This window comes from Passer domesticus, chromosome 5 (assembly GCF_036417665.1).
Source record: "Passer domesticus isolate bPasDom1 chromosome 5, bPasDom1.hap1, whole genome shotgun sequence".
Taxonomy (NCBI): Eukaryota; Metazoa; Chordata; class Aves; order Passeriformes; family Passeridae; genus Passer; species Passer domesticus.
In genome coordinates, this window is record NC_087478.1 from 50,628,938 (window position 1) to 50,650,374 (window position 21,437).

The window sequence follows — 21,437 nt, forward strand, 5'->3', positions numbered from 1 at the left end:
ACTAAAGCATCAGGAAAAGGACGCTGCTGGTGGTAGAATAATAAGCTTGATGAACCAATACCTTAATCAAATCTGCCAAATACTATCTTGCTATGAATAACCTGTTCCAGAGTTCACAATACTTTGGTACAGTATACTGCAAAACATAATTTCTGCCCAATAAAGAAACTTCTGCATGAATTACAGCATTCAAGCACCTGATGTAATGAGAGAAATTAGCATTCATGATATCTTTTAGAGAACGACACTTTTCTCTTAAACTATTCCCTTATCCTTCTAGAAGAAAGCAGTTCAGTCCTGACTACTAACCCAATTACTCATACTTTTGATTATTTACATTGTTACTCAAAGCACATGTATACTTTGCTTCATTTTCCATTCTAAGAATGGATCAATGCCTTTCTAACATGGGACTGTACGCACATTTGTTCATTTCTGTTCTCCTTGCATATTCCTACTGGAATTTCAGGCACACTACAGCCATACACACAGGTTATCATACAGTCCTCTCAGAATGCTGATGTATTGCAACAATCCATTTTACACCGCTAATGAAGTAAAATTATGAATTTAAAATCGATGGTTGCTCTATGCGCACGGGAAAAAATAAAGAAATAACAAAAGGTGCGCTTATCACTCGGCTCTCAGCAGCTGCCAGCACGAAAGGACACATCGCAGGGACACGCTCCACCACACGTAAGCCAGAAGCCGTCATATTTATTCATTCCTGACGCGGTACCGGCGTTCGGAGTTGGGTCTTCCACCGCCGCCGGCGCCCAAGGCGGGGGCCGGGCCGGGCCGGGCCGCTCCGCGCCCTCCCCGCACTTCCCCGCGCCGGGGGCCGCGGGCCGGGCGCTGGGCGCGGGGCCGGCCCTGCACCCGCGGACTGCGCTCGCGGCCGGGGCGGCGGGGCCCGCTCCGCGCGGCCCAGGTGTAGCGGCGCGGGGCGCCCCACCGCGCGGGCGGGCGCTGCGCGGCCGCGGCCGCCGCTGGTTGGGCGCTCGGCGCCTGTCGCTGGGCGGCGTGAGAGCGGGCTGGCCCCGCCTCGGCCCGCGCCTCCGCCCGCCCCGGCACAGACATGACACAGACACACAGGCGCTGCAGCTGCCGCTGAGCCAGCCCGGGGCAGCGCGGCGGCGGGCGTGCGGCTCCCGGCACCCGCCGAGCGGCAGCGGCGGCCGCTCCCGGCTCCGCCTCGGCCCGCCGGGCGGGCAGCCGCGGCCCCGACACCCGCAGGGGGCAGCCTGGCACTGGGCGCCGGAGGGAGCCGGCGGGGGAAGGCTGACAGCGGGGAAGGGGCGGGAGGCGAGGAAGGAAGGAAGGAAGGGGAAGGGGGCAGCCTGGCACTCAGACTCGGGGGCGGTCTCCAGGCACGGGCACGGAGCGAACCCGGTCAGAGCGCGGCACCCAGCGGTCGCTGTCTCCGGGCCGGCAGCAATAGCAGCGACCGCGGCGGTGCCTGAGGGAGCCTCTCCGTGCTCGGCTCCGCGGTGCCGGTGACCTTCCCGGAGCTGATCGCCAGGCCGGGGCAGGGCCTCCTCTCCCCGCGGAGAGTGTGCACCAGGCCCTGGGGAGAGGGCAGGAGGCTGGGCCGGAATCCCCCGTTGCCCCCGGGTCCTCCTGGCCGCCGGCGGGGCCTGTGCGCCGCGCGGTTCGCCGCCGGGAGAGGGGCGGGGGAAGGCGAGCGGGACGGACGGACGCGGCCGGGCTGCACCTCGGGACATCACGGGGCGGGCAGGCCCCGGAGAGAGCTGAGCTGGGCGGCGGAGGAGGCGGCCACCTCGGCGGCGCATCCCGGGAAGAGTCGGGACCTCGCCACCGCCCTCCTCCTCCTCCCGCCGTTAGTGGCTCCTCGTCCCGCGGAGAGCGGAGCTGCCGCTGCCGCCCCAGCTGGGACCCGCTGGGTGACACCTCCGGAACGCCGGGCTGCGGGGACGGAGCTGGAGCTGCCCGCCTGGAGCGCAGGAGTGGGAAGGACCGCTTGCTTGCGCGGAGCGGCGGGCGCTGAGCGCCCGGCCCGGGAGCCACCCGGGGAAGGTAAGTACCTTCTCGTCGAGTCTCTGCTGCTTTTGGAGGCGGGGGAGGGCGAGAAACAATCGGTGAGTGTCTGCCTTCCAGCAGCCCGGGGAGGGGAGGGGGCACCCGAGTCCGGAGGGCCGGGCTGGCAGCTTTATCTGCTGGATTTTAATCCCCATCGGATCCGGAATTGAAGGGATGCTCAGGCGGAGGCGCGCCTGTCGCTTCCCGGCACAAAGGGGCACGTTCTCCCGGGCGAGGGAGGTTGCTCCGCTCCGCTCGCTGGCTCGGCGCCGGGCGCCCTCCGCTCCGGCCGGGTCCCGCCGAGCGCCGCTGCTCCGCGCCGGCGGCCGGGAGAGCCGGGGCTGGCGGCCGCGCCCGGCACGGAGGGAGTCGAGCCGCGGGGCGTGAGCGCTCTGCCCGCCCGAACGGGACCCGGGGGCAGAGCCGGAGTTCGGCTGGGACGCTGAGCCGAGCAGGGTGACTTCCCCATCGCCCGCCAGCCTCCCCTGCAAGCCTCCAGCCCGGGAAGCGCTCCTTTGGGAAGGCTTCTGCTATATTACTTCGTATCCGAGAAGTGTGTCATTTAGATCATTAATTCCTGCGCACCGGGGGTTGGGGGGAAAATTGCAACTTGCGGCCCTGTGGAGGTGACGTGAAGTTTGACAATGCCTTATGTAACACTTTTTGGAGAGATTCCTAGTTTTTCTGTTGTGCCCAGTTTTAGTAAGCAAGTGGTTTTTCTTCTTTGTAGAACATCAGACAAGCGGTTTTTGTGTTTTCACCTGAGTACGGTGTCTCCGGCTTTGTTCAACTTAGAACAGGGGTACTGGTACACAGGATATAAAGCCTACTTTTTCTCTACGTGCATTTTTTAATGAAAATTAGCCAGTGGAGACATTTGAGCAGTTGTTAGAAGATCTTACCTTTTTCTGTATGTATTTCACATATCACTCTTAAAATTATTATAGGAAACATTTTCACAGCACTGATTGTCATGCATGTGTTCTGGAAGGTATGGATGCTAGGCTGGAAATGGCAATAAATCAAATGTCTTTTAAACATTCTTAGCCTCTTTTTAGACAGTATCAGTGCTGGAAAGACTAGAAAGCACCGGGCTAAACAAAGTGCTCTATTAAAATCAGACCTGGCAATTACCAACAGGTCAGCATATTTTATTTAATGATATCTGCTGGATACAGATTTAATTTTCTGTGTACAGAATATTTTCTAAGCTTCTTCAGAAATAGAAGCAGCGAGAAATTTGATAAATGGATTGAAATGTTGCCTAGTTTCCATAAGGGGTTATGTCTTCTAGCAGGGAAAAAACCCCAAAGCAAAAATAGAAAGCTAGCTTCACACACGAAAAGACAGTGTAGGGATTTGCCACATCTCTTCAGACTCCCACTGCACAGAGTCGCTAGGGGGACTGGTTTGGGTGGCTTTCTTCCCCTCATTCAGTGGTGAAAATGCACAGACTATTGTGATGATATCTGTGAAATGTTCTTTGTTCTAGCCTTGTGGAGCTCCATCATTATGCTGTAAGCTTAGAGGAGAAATCACATGTAGAAACTTGGGTGATGAGTTAAGGGCAGGGGTTTTCTAACAAAGTCGTTTTGCTCCCTGCTGCAAGGGAGATAGATGATCAGAGGTTAGTTTACTTATAGGAATAGGACAAGCTAACAAAAAACCTTATATTGAATGTCTTTACTGTGTTTCAGTATTTTAAAATGGAGAAAAGTGAAAGAGGTATCCCTATACTTCTTGAAAACTGGCAATTGCTGGTAGGTATTCCGAGTTTGAAATGTGAAATTCTTACCGCTTAGGTGTCCTGTGACGGCCCTTGATCAGAAAGCCTGCAAGTCATGTAAGAGCCGCAGTAACTGCAGAGTCTCTCATGGATAATTGGATTGGTAGGTTGGTTTTGATTTTTTTTGTCTTTTAATTGTCTGCAGTAATAGCTGGTGCCTTTTCTCCATCATGTTGATGTTTAATTCTAATGATTTTTGGGTTATGTTGTGTGTGGCATCTTTGTGTTTGAAGTGTATACCCTCTTCTCAGTTGCTGGTAGGTAAAGCATAGCTTGGAGGTATTTGACTGGCAGTACGGAGCAAGATACTTTTTTTTTTTAATGTCTGAAGTATACATGACAACTTATTTTCTTTGTTGTTTCGATGATGTGAGAAGATTTTAAGTTTTCTCAGGTCTGGAGAAATACACATTGGTTTTCTATAAAGGAGCACTGAAAACAATGTTAACTTCTATCTTGAATTCTTTGTGTCAGCTTCTCAATCTGCAGAAATTCTGGAGTACAGTCCTCAGAAAGCCAATGTGCAGAGCAGGGATGAATGACTGCATGCCTGCTGGCAACATTAAGATCTGTCAGAGGCTTGATCTGAAATTTCAGTGCATAGGACTTTAATATTAGTAAAAGTAGTATTCCTTCTGAATTAATTATTTTAGAAAAATGTAAAATTAGGCATCTCCCAAGTGCACTTAACTCACTGAACTCAAGTGTTCTTAAAAACAATGATTTTGAACTCGTGAGACTACTTTCTGCTCAAATGTGTGGCTTTTGTTTTTACCTGCGATAAACAGTCAGTTGTTAATAGACCCTTACTGGAATGCTCTCCTCTTTTATCCATTGTCTGATGATTTTATTTTTTATGTGGCCTTATAAGAGCAATCTTAAGTAACAAACACAGACACAAAGCCAACAAAAAATAAGCTTTTTTTTTTAACTGATATTTATAAAGGCTAATAATTGGTAAAATTAGTAATCTGACTACAAAGTCTTTGCACTGTGTGCTAAACTCTCGCTACATGCAAACTGCTATTGATGTTGATGGGAGTGTTTATCTAGATCCAGAACAGCAATTAACTTTTTAAAAAAAGTGTGTCTATCCTTGTTTCCTGTCTTGTGTGAAAGCCTATGTTAATGAGCTCTTGTCAGCTTTGAAGACTTTTCAACATCTGTATTAGAATACATTAACAAAATGTCTGTTTTAAGGACATGGGATTTCTGATGTATCTTCTTTTTCTGTAACGTGTCTGTGCTGATAACGTTAAGATTCGTGTCAGAAGAGAGCATGCTGGCCAGTGCAAATTTGCAGTTGGTTATTGTTCATGAGTTTGTCTCCGTTCTCATTAGAGTTGGCTCTTTTGGTTATTTGCCTAATGCTATGGCTAAAGAACTTTTGCAAAAGTGGTTTTGTGTGAGGAAATGCACACAATGTCCATTGCAAGGAAACATGCACGTGTCCTTTGCAGGGAAAGGTACACAGTGTCCATTGCCAGGAAATGTACACACGTGTCCATTGCAAGGAAACATGCACACATGTCCATTGCACTGCTTTTGCTCTGTTATCTGGGTTTGGCTCATCTTCTTTTTGGTAGTGAATGCTAACTTTAAAAAACAACCATTATTCATGAATGCTGGCCTTAAAAACAGTCATTGTTCATTATCCCAAACTTGGCATAATTTAAGGGCTGGAGAGTCAGAACTACCTCAAGGAAGATATTTTTACTTTTTCTTTTTTTTATTTTCCTTTTCACTGAATCACTATTTTTTCTCTTCCTTGTGATACAGCCACCTGAAGATAAATATTAAGAAATGAGCATTGTACCTTGTAGGGATTCGTTACTCTTTTAGTGTCACTTGGTTCAGTATTTGAAGGTCTGTCTTGTCTTGTCAGAGCTTGTTCAATGCATGGCTGTAGAAAGGGAGCAGATAAGAAATTCTATTTTATTTGGAAGTTGGTAGCTCAAAAATCAAGGAGAAAATTGCTAGAAAGGATTATCCTGGTCTTGGCACTGACTTTGAAGAAATGTGCCAAGGCTGGAATCCTTGTTTAAGTGCCATCTGTGTCAGAATTAGAAGCAAACTGTGCAAAATAGTTCCATTACTCATTCTAATTTGCAGATCTGACCAGGTCTGATAATGTTTATAGTAGTATCCACATCTCCTTCCTTCTTGGCTGTAGCTACTATTTCCACAAAACGGGGTTAACTGGGTAGAAGCTACATTTAAAATTATCAAAAAGTGCCCCAGCAATGTCCAGCCTGTTCTGTAGCAAAAAGTCAGATTTGATAATGTAACCCTGGTGGTGGAAGAAGCTGGAAATCTCAGCTGATGCAGGCAGAGTGCAGCCTTCGTCTCTAATCCCCACATAAGATAGGTATGCCTGAGAATAGTAAAAAGAAATAGATTTTTTTTAAAGGCTGGCGTTCCCTGTCCTCATGGCTCTGGTTGCTTAACTAGTGAATGGTAGAAGAGAGGTGCCATTGCCACTCTACTCTTCTCCCATGAATTTTTGTGTGTTGATGAGTCATTTCTGTTACTCCAGATATATAATCCAGTCTATAACAATTTTTAATCCTCAGGGAATAGTCACACATGATGACCAAGACTATGCATGCTGGCTGAGAGGCAGTTTGTCAAAGGTCAGATCAAGGAAGAGTGGCTTGATTTACTGTTTTCTCAGAAATCTGTGAAAAATAGAGAAATTGTAGCAATTTCTTATCTGCTAGTGTTTGGCCAAACTGCAAGTAGAAGTGGTAACATCAGAACCAGAGCTTTCTTTCGTAAGGACACCACCCACGTCAGTGTTAACCTGCTTTCACTCACCTGCACTGAGAGTTACAAGAAAACATGTGTTCAGAAGAAAAATAAAAATTTAAGCAACCCTCTGCTTCCCTCGTGAGAATTGTTCTCTGCTGCTTAAAACTTCCAGGACAGTTAAGTTACTGAGTTGCATTTCTCAATAGTGCCTCTACAGTTTATCCCAGAATGAAATATTAAGATACAGAGTATCAACATTTCACTTCTACCATTAGCTTTTAGATTTTATCTGCTGATAGGCAGCTAAGACTTAAGACTGGGAGAAAACTAGAAATTGTTACTGAGGAATCTTCATTTAAATACAAAGAAGAATGAAGGATTTTGTTTTAGCAGGACACAAGAGAAAGGGGAGAGAAATGAAGGGAAGGAGTTGTAGAGTTTTATTTATTTACTGAAATATTTATTTAATTTATTTACTGAAACTGCTTACAATTTCTAGATTGGGAATGAATTTAAGTTGTCAGCTGGGAGAATTGAGTATTTCTCATTGTGGAATGTCAAGTGTCACTGAATGGTGGAGTGGGGTGAGCAAGAAGAATTGAGAACCACTTAAATGAGGTGATGTTTTCAGATGATACTTAGATTTCTCAGTCCATCTTCTTCTGGTCAGGTTTCATTGTCTCCCTCTTTCCGATTTCCCTGCTGTGCCCCTGAACCTCAGTAGTAAATTCTCTTAGTGACTGTTTTCCCTTCTGTCCTCAGTTAATGCTTCTTCTAATCAGTACTGCAAATAGGATTTTATGTTTAAAAATTACTGGACTTCACTCTATGAATCTGCTTAATTCAATATTTTTCATGTCAAAGGTTCTAGAAACCCTTATTTCTACATAGAAATAAGGAATGAAACCCCATAATTTTAGCATTATTAAATACTCAAATGTTTGTACTTTAGATAATGTTGTTCTTAATAATATTAACTTTCATTGTTTTGTAAACAGAAGGGATATATGAGGCTTCCTTGTTTTTTTATATAAAATGAACTGACATTCACCTTGAGGCTCTTCAAGCAGCAGTTAAATTCTGTATTTCTGTAGTCTCATTGTTTTTCAGTCCTGAGACTGGTTCTAGAATGTGACTCAGATTTAAACCTGTAGGTTATCATTCATGTAAGACAAATTTTCGAAGATAAAATATTGGCTGGCATGCTTGGGGACTCTTAAATGAGATAAAGATGGTTCCTACTGCTTTGAAAGGGTGCAATTTTTCTGTATTTTTGCATTTTTCCATATTGAGCATACTGTACAATTAGATGCTTTTTTGTCAAAATAGAGAATTGGAGCATTGAAGAATGCAGTCCCTGTAAAGGTGGACGTGTTTTTTTTGCTATTATTGGAATGTGTTATAACTTACATCCTTGATCTTGATCTTCCAGAACTCTGTAATATCAACTGCACTTATGAGAAATCTGCTCCCCTTCAGTGACTATTCCAAGTAGTAGAAATCAGTAGGTGATGATGTAGTGAACGGTTTTTTAGTGCTAGAAGAGCTGCATGTTGGCATTAACTTCCACAAAGCAAAAATAGTCAGTTTAAGAAATGGTAGAAGCTTTTAGTTGGTGATGTCTTCCTCATTGAGATTTGTGTCGTCAAAAGGGGGGTGCTACAAATGAAGAAAAAAGGGAAAAAATAATTACTGATAATGAGTGTATTGGACTGTAGGATGTGCTAGTGGCTAAGCCAAATCATTTGGTGATGAGCAGGTACTTTAAGAAAGAAGCAATGTGTATGGGAATAAGTTCTCATCCTTCCATAGCTGCTCTCAGACCTCAGGTGTGAAGAAGGGAGTATAGCCACAGTGGCCTAAATTCCTACCTTTCCTTCCAAACATTACAATCTGCCTGCCTTTTCCCTTGTTCTCACTATAACGCTACTGCAGCTTAAAGGCTGCTAGATTAAAATAGCTGCTTCTAGCAAACTTCTGCAGTCATTCAGTCTTACACTGTCCAGGTTTGCCATGTAATCCTTCATTGTTGGAACACCGCCTTTCCACATGAAGGCTTTGCTTTGGGAACGATTCCTGCATGGCCAAAACCAGGATGCTTTCCAGCTGGTTTGCACAGTGGAGAGCCATGCATAGTAGTGCCTTGCAATATGGTTATCAGGTTTGGAACTTACATCTCTACTGTTGCTATCCAGAGTCTTGCCCCTTGCTTTTGTGTGCTGTGCTGGGGAAGTTTGACTTAAAATCTCAACTTGTTCATACTACCAGTTGCCGCTACTCTCAGCCTGGCACCTGAGGTATATCCAACTGCATAATGTACTAAAAGTATCTGAGGTGCTGGTTAGTAAGCTTAGGTCTTGATTTATATTACTGTTGCAATGTGAATTAACTGTGCACAGTAAGTGAATGGGTTGAGAAGAAATATGTTCCTAACATTTTTTCTTTATTAAGATGAGCAAAAATAGTAATATTGTGCCACTAGTATGTAAGGAATGGAAACTGATGACAGTATTTTTCATATGCAGAATAACTTTGCCAATTTCCTAGTCTTAGACGTGTTGTGGAAATAAATCAGTAGGTTCCTGAATGCTTTACAGAGCTGCTTGGAGTGAGGAAAATGAGTGTAGAAAGATAAACCCATTCTGTGACAACAAACCGATGCACTGCAGGTAAAGTGATTTGAACAAAGTTGTCTAAGTGGTTAATCAAAAAAGGAAAGAGCAGAACTCTGGTTTCCTGAAAGAGTCACTGTCCTGTGCCTTAAAAACATGTGAACTATGTAAATAGTTCTTGTCTTTGGCAAGAACTACTGCTTAATATAGTTGTGCCTTAGATGATGAAACCAAGTCCCTAATGATACTTGACATATAATAATTGTATTGTGTAAATATTCAGAATTTATGTGCATCTTAACCAAGCAAAAGTTAATTGACAAATGGAAAACAGACAAAATAAATTGATCAAAGTGAAATTTACAAATACTCTTTGTTGATTTAGAGGCAGTTCTGTTCTGTGACCAGGAGAAGAAAGGAGTATGTTTTACTTCTTGAAAATGGAAAATAATACAACAATTAAAGAAGGAAATAGGAAAATGCTTAAAGCAGTAAATTAATATATGTCATGGTGCTAACAACCTAGAGAATGTAACTGGAAAAGGCCACTGAATTTAGAAGAAAAGTTGCCATAAATTAATAGTAAGGGAGCCAGAGTTTCCAGTGAATTATTGACATATGTTAACTGGATTAAAAATATGGCAGTTTTATTAATTGTATCATTTTATATCATCTTTGACCCATGATGAGCAAGGGCAGACACAGCATTTGTCTGAACAGAAATCTGTTGCTGAGCAAGTTTGCTTGCCCCCATGTTGCTGGGCAAGTTTGTTAAGGGTGCAGGGGTGGAGAGAATGGGAGAAACAGCATTGGGGTAAATCCATTTTTGCCAGGTGTCTGAAAGTGATGAAATTAAATAGAGAACAATTTTTTCAGACATCCTAAAGGTCTTCAGATTTTTCACAGTGAGTTTCTTCCCTTTCTGTTCTCAGTTTAGAAAATGCTGTATTATGTATTAACAGTATAGATTTCTGGATCTGAGGTTAGTATCAAGAATTCTTTGAAATAATTAATTTTACATATTTCATTTCATGTGTTTGACTTTTGTTCTTCAGTTTCATCTGTCCCACTATTGGACACTGATATGTTAAGAAAGGCCCAAGTTTTGTTTCTGTTAAGATTTTTTTTCTTTTCCTTTTGTCCTTAACTTAATACTTTAAGTTGATGTATATGATCTGAGAAAAGATCTTGACATTCTGGTTGTATTAGTGGAATTGTGAATGTAATTGTTTATTCATTTTATTAGAATTCATTAGAATGCCTAGAGGCCCTGGCTGGGAGAGGGCTCATTGCATGCTGGGTGCAGCACTGAGTGTACCTGAAGGATGCTTTATGACCAGGAAAGCTGGTCTAAGCCAGCAGCAAAACACTGGTTTGTGGCTGGAAGTTTTCTGTAACAGCAGTGCTTTGAAAGAGTCAGGTAATGATTGAGGTTGGAAGGGACTGCTGGAGTGGTCCATCACCTTTGCTCAAGCAGGGCCACCTAGAGCCAGTTGTCTGGGATGAAATCCACATACTTCTGAGTATCTTCAAGGATCAAGACCCCACAATCTCTCTGGGCAACCTGTGCCAGAGCTCAGTCAGCCTCACAGTAAAAAAATGTTTTCTGATGTTCAGAGGGACTCCTGTGTTTCAGTTTGTGTGTGTTGCTTCTTTTGCTGTCACTGAGCAGGATCACTGAGAAGGATCTGGCTCTACCATCTTTATTCCCTCCCTTCAGATACTTATTCCTGACATTCCTCACTAGTTTTAGCTCCAGGTGGGCTCTGCTTTCCTGACTGCATTTCTGCATGCTCAGACAGTGTCTTTGTACTCCTTCCAGTCTGCCTGTTCCTACTTTCTCATTTTGTATGCTTTCTTTTTGTGTTTGAGTTTTGCCAGGATCTCCTTTTTCGTCGGTGTAGTCCTCCTGGCATTTGTGTCACTCCCTGCCTGCTCTTTGGGATGAATGTTTGAGTTTGGATTCTTGAGTATCAAGCAGCTTTCTCTGACCCCTCTTTCCTTCCAGGGCCCTGTCCCATGGGCTATTTTCAAACAGGTCCCCAGAGAGATCCAAGTCTGCTTGCCAGGACTGTGTTCTTGATTTTTTTGCCCTTCTCCCTCCTATTGGTGTTGTGAATGCCACCAGGGTCACTGCAACTTAAGGCTGCCTGTGACCTTCATGTCCCTGAGGAACCCTTCCTTTTTAGTAAGTATGAGGTCCAGCACAGAATGTCTCGTTGTTGGCTCCTCTGTCACTTGGGTCAGGAATGCTCTCCAGGAATGCTCTGGATGCTTATCCCTGGGTGTGTCATCCTTCCTGCAGATACCAGAGTGGTTTAAGTCCTCCCCCAAGAGGACAGGGCCTGTGATTGTGAGGTTGCTGCTCCGTGTCTGTAGAGGGCCTTATCCACTTAATTTCCTGGCCAGGTGCCCTGTAGCAGATGCTCACTCACTACAGTGTCACCCATACTGGTCTGGTCTGCTCCCTGTCCATGCCTGTAAGCTCTCACTTAGCTCATCATCCATGCCCAGACTAAGCTTCATGCATTCTGATGCCTCTCTCGTGAAAGGTGTCTACAGGTCCTTCTGACATGCCCTTCTCAGTGAGCTTGTATCCCTCTTTTACAGCACTCTACTCATGCAAGCCATTGCAACGTGTCTCCATTCATGCCAGCAAGATTATAACCATGAAACTGCACACGAATCTTGAATTCCTCCTGTTTACGATATTGATGTTTATTCATGCAAAAAATAAATTCCACAACGGAGGGAAGCAATTTAGCTGAAAGCACTGTTTTTGCCAGTGTAACTGTGACTAGTGTGGCAGCTTCTGCTAGCCAAGTGACATCAATCAGCAGTCACTCTTCACACCATCAACCAGCATAGCTGGGGTGTCAGAAATTCCCAACACAAGAAAGCGTTCCTGCCCAAAAGTGCTTAGAAAATACAGTAGAGTGTGCTGAAGTGTTTGAAAACTGGTAGTTTGTCCTTTCCCCTTTTTCAAATTTCTTCAACTGTGCTTTTAATCTCAGTAATTGTTGTTTGAGTAATGCTTATTTGTTGGTGGCTTAGTTTGTTAAATTGCCTTTGGAAGAAATATGGTCTATATTCCTGTGTTAAGATCTACTAAAAGTCGCAACATGGGATGATTCTGAAAAAAATCACTTTAGTTCTAGGACACATCTGAGTTTCTCTGTTAGATTGCATTTTTTTACATTGATATGGCATTTTAAGTATATTTTTATATTCAATTTGAAAGTGCTAAAATAAAATATTATAGTAGTATGTAATACTTTTAGTAGTATTTATTTAATATTTTATTAAATAAAATACCAGTATTTCATTTAACAAAATATTACAGTAGTATTTAAAATATAAGTATTTTAATATTTATTTATTAAATAAATTTAATAAATTAAATTAAATTTATTTTTGTACTATCTAAACAAAAAACCTTTAGCAGGATCGAGACAGATCCCACTGCACCTGCCATGTGATGGTAATTTATGAAGATGAAATGCATCTAACATGGCAGGAACTGAGTCATTCATCACAGACAGAAAGAAATGTAAGTCTCCTTGTATTTTTTGTGTCTTTTCTTTGCCTATATTCACCATGCATCTCTGAGTTTGTGATACAACTATACTGATCACCACAAACTCATTCCATTTGGTCTGTTTTGAGTCAGATACTGAGATAATTTTTAGGACCTGGTGTCTTTGATTAATCAGATCAAAGTGGAATTTCTGGTGGAGTTTTAGTGGATTGAGCACTGGTTTTGCAGAAGGTCATAGATAACACTATTAAGACAGAAGCATTTTCAGGATCTGTTTGTAATATTGATTTCCTTCTTTCTAGTGAGAAATGGCTCTAATTGTTCTGATTTTCTCAGATCCATTTTCAAATCCTCATTACTTCTATCCAAGGAGATTGTTACATGATACCCTAGGATTTTTTTCAGTTAGATAGACCTATCAAATGCTAACCTGGAGCCAACTTCCATGCTTTTTCTGCTGACTGGACCTTTCACCTGGGTTGAATGAGGAAACCCAGTACAAATTCCCACTAGTAATCAAGCCTGCTGAACTAGGCTGAGCAGTAGGAGAGCGTGAAACCTGTGCCTCTTGCTCTTAGCTAGCTTCTGTTCCTTTCTCAGTATCAAGTTCAAGCTCCTAACTTTTCAAGACCCTTCTCAAAACCTGAATGGGAATGTTTCTGCCAGGTTCACAGGGCTTCAGGCTGGGCTCTTAATGAGCTGGATATTAAATACTGAAGTGAAAAGCTTGGCCATTCTTGCCTTACTTTTTCTGTTATCTGTCTCCCTCAAATCAGTGCTGCTGACAGTGGAGTGAGGTGCTAACCAGCACAGATGAGGACCTGTCAGAGTTCCGGTGTTTGGGATAAACTTGCTGTTCATCAGCCCCCAGTGTTTTCTGTAGGGGAATACTGGCATGCATGCAGTGATGCTTTGGGATGGCATGGAGTTCTCTGAAGAGATCCCAACAGTGATCTACATTGGTAGTGTTTGACACCCCCATTTAATATGAATGTAGCAGATGATGCTTTGTGATGAACAATTTTGCATAAGTCTTCCCTGTTAGAGGTGGCTAAAGAGCTACACAGCACCTCAGAAAAAGAAAATGGAATTCAGAGCATGCACTGAGCAAACTTTAACAAATTACATCTTTGTATCTATCATCTTGACTCTACTGGGCAGGTGTGCCTTTGGAAGGGCAGTAATGGGAACTGCAGAGGAAAAACACTTTCTTTAGAAGATTGTAAAAGCTTTTTTTCATGGTGGCATAGAATAAAAAAAGGTGTTTCAGGTTTAATTTGAGAAAAGCAACAGGAATTTCAGTGGAAAAGTATTAGAATTGAAATTAAACCTGGTCTGCCAGAATCTCTCAATATTCAGTAATATAGTATAGCTTTGTTCTAGTACTGCAGAACATGTTTCAGTGCATCACTATGATGGAAATGAAACCACAGTTTACAAAATTAAAATAGCAGCCATCCATCCATTTTGCTACCAACTTCTGCATCCTCTCTTTTTGCTGTGTTTTACTGAAACAATGGTGCTTTTATGTCTTGGCATGTTAATATTTGCAAAGTGTTTTTGAAAGCTGAAATGCACAAGAAAGGTGCTAAGTATTCTTGCTTGCATTTAGAACTAATTTTCCTTTGAGGTGTTCTTGTCATGGCTCATACTTTGTGTGAAAACTGGAGGGGATGTAGTGATTCTAAGAATTTTAGGTTTCTGGAGAGGAGAGCTTTTGCTCTAACACTGGCTCAGGAGTATCTTTTTGATGCAGGCAAAGATCTGTATTATAGAAGCTGCTTTGCGAAGAGCTGGCATAGGAGTGTATCTGAGATTGTTATATCAGAATGCAGAATGGGCTGTGCTTGGTGCATTAAATTAATCTCTTTAAGCATCATTGGGTGTCCAAGGTGCTGTTTTGCTTGGTAGGGCTTTTTCTTTTCTCTTCCTTCATGTCTGTAGCTAACAGGTAGACTGAAGTTTTGGTTTTATGGATATTTATTTCTTTAAAAAAATGGAATGTTCAAATAAAGTAGAGATTCTCTAACCAGACTTGGCACAGTTACTGTAAAATTTGTTGCCATTATGAAACTACATATGGGAGGAAGAAGTTCTACAGAAATTGAATTAGAATGCTGACGTGTCTAACTGCCTGTCCCATCTTTATATTTATATATTAAACTGAAAATTCGTGAATGCTCTAGGTCTTTTAGGAATATCTTCCTTTGAGGTGAAGATAAGTATTGAGTGCTACATAGTCAAAATTCTCATCTGTAAGGTCATTAACTCCTATGAAATTATTTAGAATAAATGGTGATATGTAGGCAATTTTCAAGTTGTCCTTAATTGGCTAGGAAATGCAGACTCATCTATGTTATTTTTATCTGCATGTGCATCTAAAATATTGAGAGGTTGGCAAACTGAAACGACTGATTTTAAACAAAGTGTAGACCGATACAGGTCTAATTTCTGTAAATACAACTTAGGAAATTGTATTGTCATATTGCAAAGCCATTGAGGCTTGCGCCAACTATGTAGGAATGTAACAGCATGATGTCTGTCAATTTAAATTTTGGAGCAGGACTTGAATACGTGGTCCTCCAAAGTTGCAAGATCTGCTCTCTTTGGCTCTAAATGTTTTCATCACCACTTAAATTTTGCCTTCAGTAGTTGTCTTTATTCAAGTGTGCCTTGGTGTAGTTATTCCCCAGTTAAGTGTTCTCAAGGAAACATTCCAAACCATGCACTGCTTGCTCACTTTGCCTTTTCCTTTCCCCATCTGGCAGTCTGGGGAGGAGAATTGGAGGCACAGAAGATAAAGGTCACAGGTTGAGATATGAACGGTTTATTGGAAACAGCAATGAACTAAGGAAATGAACAGTACAATCCTGATGATAGTGTCTCCAAGGAGGAGGTGAATGTCCCCAACTGTTCCTCTGTCATGCTGTGGTACCCTGGGAAGGACCCTTTCCTCCATGCCCAGAAAGTGACCTGCGGTGTTACAGAGTAACCTCCAGTCCCAGTCATGCCCCTCCTGGCTGTTGCAAAAATTAACCCTGTCCTGGCCGAAACCAGGACAGAGTACATATTTAGTTACAAAAGGAGGTGGTAAGGGTAAATGCAAGGCTTAGATGGTGTTATATCTCCATGTGTTTTATGGGAAATTTCATGTTGTAAGAAGCATATTGCCTCCTGTACAAATGTGAAATTGTGTTGTAAATGAAATCTCTTAATTACTGCTCAGCTTTGCTAAGCTTTTAACTTTAGTCAGCAACTGCCTTGCTGAAAAGTACCATAATTTTGAAGCAGAAATTTAGGACTGAAGATTTCCAATGAATTTTTTTTCTTCCTTATCGTTACAAGAATAGTGCCTTAGTAGTCAGGAAGAAGAGCATTCTGGTTTGGTAAATAGTATTCAAGTTTTCTCACATTAGTAGATTAGAACAGCATGCTTGTATTTCTTCTTCACCTCCTCACTGGCACTCTGACTTCTGGTTTTGCTTCTAGTTTTTGGACCCCAACTTTCACTATACTGCTTCATGTTTTTACTGATTAGGTTTTGATCCACATTTTGGATAACGTGTGTATGTCTCTGTAGGAAAGAGGGCTTGCCTTGAGACCAACAGTTTGCACTTTCTTACTGGGGAAAAAAAAGTGGATGATGGTAAGATAGGTGTTTGGGATGTTTTTATTTATGTATTTTGAACAGTATTCTTAAAAATTGATGAGTGTACGTGTCTGTAGTGATGTCTGTAATTTTAATGGGGTGAGGTGGCATGATGACCTGTATAAGATTTGTAGGCTACTTGGTGAAATCTTTTGTCTGCTTAGGGTTGCACAGAGCATCAATTTCTCATTCTATCTGGAGATCCAGGTTAAAATCTGAATTTGTTTGCTATATAATTCCAGCATATTTTCTTAAGTCTTCATTTTGACTTGGACTGTGAGAAGCTTACACACTACAGTGTGTAATGAATATTCTAAATATTGTCAGTGACAGTGGTGGTCTAGTTTCACCACCTTGCTACATCCCCAAATACGTGGTGGCTGCTGCTTGCCGTACTTGCCTGTTTAGTCTACAGATACATATTTCCTTGGTTTAGCCACTTGTTTTCCTTACCTTTGGATTTTGTGAGCATCTTTGGAACAAGCATAGTTACTTCATTAGGTGTTTGCTCCATGGAGAGCACAAGAGCCGTGGGTCTTTGGTGGTGCCTGGCAACCATGGTCTGTGGTGCTGAGCACAGTGCTCTGTAATTGAAGCATACACAGTTGGATGAGCCTGGCAGCGCTCATTAAAAGCACACTACTAAATCAAGTTTACTGAGTGTACCTTTAAATCTTACCCTAGACTCTATCTTAACCTATGAGAGGGTTTTTCTATTTGCCATTCATAACTACAGGGGACTATAGCCTTCAGATAGCAGTGGTAGTAACAGCTACAATATGAAAAGGAGGTATAAGAGGTGGAGGTACTGAAAGCAAAGAGGGACAGTGCAAAAACCAGTCTGTAATCCTCTGGGATAATGGTTTTAAGCCACATATCCCTGTGATTTATGCACTTGCTTTATTTGTTATCTTGAACAGAAAGCTTTGTCACTGAAGAGATTTGATAATTGCCTGTTCACAATGATTGTAGTCTCTTGAATTCATGTAATAAACCAAATAATTTTGGACCACTTATGGGTTTAGTCATCCTTGCTGTATGCATTTCACCTCTGATTTCACTTTCAATAGCTTAGATCAAGCTAGATAAGGACTTTCTGCTCACTTAGCTCTGTTCCATGGTGGTACCATATAAAAATGTCTTTCATTTTGTGCTTTGATGTATTGGAACTTTAGTAAGATACACATGTACTGTACCTGCAATATGTGTTAGCTGTAGTTGGTATATGTCAATATAGGTTGGTAAAACTTGCAAATTTGTGTACTTTTGACAAATATTGCAACTAGTAAAGGCCTATATTAAAATAAACAATCTAAAGCAGAAGAAAAAAAATTAAAAATGTCTTTACTTTACAACTTTACTGCAGCTGCAGTTTTACAGTAGTAGATGATGCAGTAGTAGAATCTGTAGGAGATGGAAGTGAGTTTCAGCTCTCAGACACCCAGCTTATTGCAAGAGATGTGCACTCGTGTAGCTGAGGAAAATGTATGTGGAAGCAAGGTTACATGCTGGAGAGAGATTGAGAGACGGTAATGCTGGTTTTCAGGTGGAAAATCTGTCTGAGAGGAATGTTTCTAGGAAGGAATTTATTCTGGAAAGAAGTACAAATGATTCCTTTACCTTGCTTTTTCTCTGACTATGCATCTTCTCACTACTTTAAAATGTTGCCTTTGTTTTTAATCCATAACCTTGTGATGAAAAAGGTTGTTCTAGTGCTAGTCTTTTATGTCCTCTAAACTCGGTTGGCTTCCCTGCTGTGACTTCAATAATGCATCATTTCCTAAGTTCAGAGGATTCAATGTGTTTAGGGTGAATTTGTGACTTGCTGTTAGATGGTTAAAAGGAAAATAGCTGTAATGGATTGGATGCAAAGCTGCTTCCCCAGCTTCTCTCCCATCCCGCCTACTACCATGTAGAAGCATCTGTCTCTCATCTCCTCTTTGCCTTGTGCTATGTGCAAGTGCATTTTGACAAACACTTTATGAGCAGAAATCTTTGAAAAACCTCCAAGACAAACTAGCAGTGGTGAGAAAGGCAAGTACTTGTGTCCTAGTAGATAGCTACTTGTGCAATAGAGGGTGATGCTATGACAAATAAAAATATTTCTGTAGTAAATGTTACTACAGCAAATGAACTTGTCTTCTCTAGCTCTACTGAAATACAGCATCTCTCCATTTGTAACTGTTACAACTTAAAAAACAATACAGGAAATTTTTGCTGATATTCCTCATATAAATTAGAAGATGCTTTTCTTTTTAAGTTGTTTCAGGAATGTGTTCTGTCTTTTGAACTATCTGAATGCCATGTAAAGGAGGATGTTTTCCATTTGAAGATTATGACTGTGTTGTGCTTTTTTTTTTAAAGGCATACTTTTTATATTTGCAGATAGAAATGATGACTGAAATATTTCCCATATCCTGAAGAAAGACTGATGGTGGGCAGTCTTTCATAGTAATTTTAGGAGTTGTTTTCTATATGTGCAGAGTACATGTATTGCTTTATTATTTGGAACATGTGTGTCTGGTGCTTTTAACTTGGGAGGATAAAGGTGTGTAAACCCCTACTTTTAATTTTTTTATGTGAACTTGCTGCAGTGATTTTACTTGCTACTTACTCCACTGATATGAGGAGGTTTTTTAGATAACACACCTGGAAAGAATGAAATAGAATGTTCTGAAAACACCTCCAAATCTTTTGCAAGTAATGCTACAGAGAATGGCAGCAGTGTTAGCAGTGTCAAACCAAATACTTTTTCTTATTCCTCAATGTGTGTCTCTTTGCACTGATATGCCAGAAGTTTGTTACTACTGTGTTTGTATTTTGAATCAGCTCTTTGCTTGCTTGTAGTGTTGCACCTTGAGTTGGAAAGAGGTATTATGTAAATGCAATCACACTTAAAAGCAATCCAACAAAAGAAAATGAGAGCAATAAAACTCATCCTTTTTTAGGTACCTGAGATATTTATTTATTGTGAGTACTTTGTGAACTCCTTGTGGAGGTACTTTCTGCATGGGAATGCCACGTTCAGTGTATTCCAGTCACTCACAATGGGCAGTAAGAGCTTCTGGCCACAGAACTCCAGTGGTACCAAAAAGTAGTCCAAATAGACTCAAAGCCCAAGCATTCATGTACCTGGCTAGGAAGTGTCACTTTCAGATTTAAAGGACTTGATTTCAAAATCCCTGTAACTGAATGAAATGCCTCTGCCTTGCTTCACCGACAGGCTTTTATGAGATTCTTTAGGGTACAGATGATTTGTGTAAGAGGAAACCTTGTCATCCTTCCAAAGCCTGGGGAGAACATTTTGTAGACTTCTCCAAAGTGCTGTAGTAGTAGTTTGGTTTAACTGACTTCATGATTCTATGTTAAAAAGAAGAATGTTTTATAAAGGTTTGGCCATAGACATGTGATTGGACTCTTGATTGTTTGAGAAGAGATATGTAGGCTTCCTAATTTATTTAGGACTTTTATTCATTCCATATGCATTTACTGTTGTGTTGCTGTAAAATGCTTTTTTGCTTTTATTAATTTATTTTTATACAGGGTTTGTATTCAATTTTATTTCAGTTTGATCCAGTTCCGGTTTTCTGCTTCTATAGTTGTAATATTGACACTGACTGTTGTCCAGGATCTATTTCCCTTTATATTGTCCAATTTTAAAACAACAGCATGACAATAAATTGTGTAGTGTTTTGTTTTCCCCCTAGGGGTATTTTTAGAGATTAGCAGGACAATGAAATAGTAGGGGAAAGCATCTGGAAGGTAAGACTTTCCAGATGGATATCCTGTTGAGATATAATAGGGGGCATGCTTGTTATTTTTGTTTTGTTTAGGAATGTAGGGTGCTCTGCATTTCTTAGTCCTTTCATTTTTCTTGTTTTTCTTTTTTCTGGTTTTTTTTTTTTTTTTTTTTTTTTTAATTTTTATTTTGGGGGGGTGGGGGGGTTGGTTTCCATAATGAGATGTTTGTTAATGCCAGAAAGATCAATCTGGTTATCTGGCCTGATGATTCAGACTGTAGAATTCCAACAGCTATTCCCCATTACAGGAATTTAGGAGTCCATGAATAAAAGTTAAACTGTATCTAATGTTGAGATTTTAATCTTTTAAGATTCTGAGTCAAAGAAGGTCCCACATTTTATGGTTTGATCACTGATGATTCTGTCTTGTGTTATCAGTTGCATTTCCTGTTTTTTTTCCAGGTATTTCTGTAGGAAGCCAATTGAGCAGTATTGGCTTCTATCTGAGCTAGAAGCACAGACCATTCAGAAAACAGTGCACAAATGCCAAACTGACCTAGTGAAAATACTTAAAGGGCATTAATCTAATCAAAAACTATGGAAGCTCAAAAGATTGGAGGGAGAGGTGTACCTGTACTGAGGTTAGTAGTAGCAAATACTGAATGGTACAAATGATCTCGATTTTTCAAAGAAGCTTAAGAATATGGCAGCACATTTTATTAGTAGCTCTTGGAATAAAGTAGGTCAGTTGGAATAAGAAAAGACTTCACATTTCTCAACAAAACAAAAGGTAACTATATCCAGCAGATATTGGGAGAATGGGAGGCAGCTAAAAGTTTCAAATTAACTTCTATAGCAAGATTAAATGCTGTATGCTACATGAAATTCCTCTTTCCCACCGCCCTTCTAAAATTCCTTTTTGCTTTCTTGCTGGCCCAAGACTTAGTATTACCAGTAAAAGAACATTATCATCCCACATGATGACTTAAAATTGAAGTAAAAGCACAGTTAATGTTTCAGTAAGAGTTCTAAAATCCATTTATTGAGATTTAAATGAACCTGTCCTGTATCTTGAAAGAAGCAAATTCTTTTTCCCTGTAAGGCTTGCCCTTTATTCTCTAATCCAAGCATTAGCCTGATATTTTTTCTGAACAAAGTAAAAATCAATAACTGAACTTGCACATTCTGCTCCCTTTGTAACCACATAGTCTACTGTTACTCTCCTGCATTGGAGCGTTAAGTTGCAACACAGGTCCTTTTCTGGTTACAATAGAAAATCCTTTATAATTGGAGTCTTCCTCAAGAAAAACCTCCTTCATAA

General features: G+C 41.4%; 1 protein-coding gene across 3 annotated transcripts in view; it reads left to right on the forward strand.

Moving 5' to 3' along the window:
- The first annotated feature begins 1,074 nt into the window (after positions 1-1,074).
- Positions 1,075-21,437, forward strand: part of LARGE1 (LARGE xylosyl- and glucuronyltransferase 1) — a 278,352-nt gene continuing 257,989 nt past the window's right edge. Inside the window, exons 1-2 of one of the 3 annotated variants that reach the window (XM_064420387.1) lie at positions 1,075-2,037; positions 3,843-3,929. The gene's annotated coding sequence lies outside the window, so the exon portion shown is untranslated. Of the gene's footprint in view, positions 2,038-3,648; positions 3,668-3,842; positions 3,930-21,437 lie in introns of those variants that run through there. The other 2 variants (XM_064420389.1, XM_064420390.1) reach the window with 2 other exon arrangements.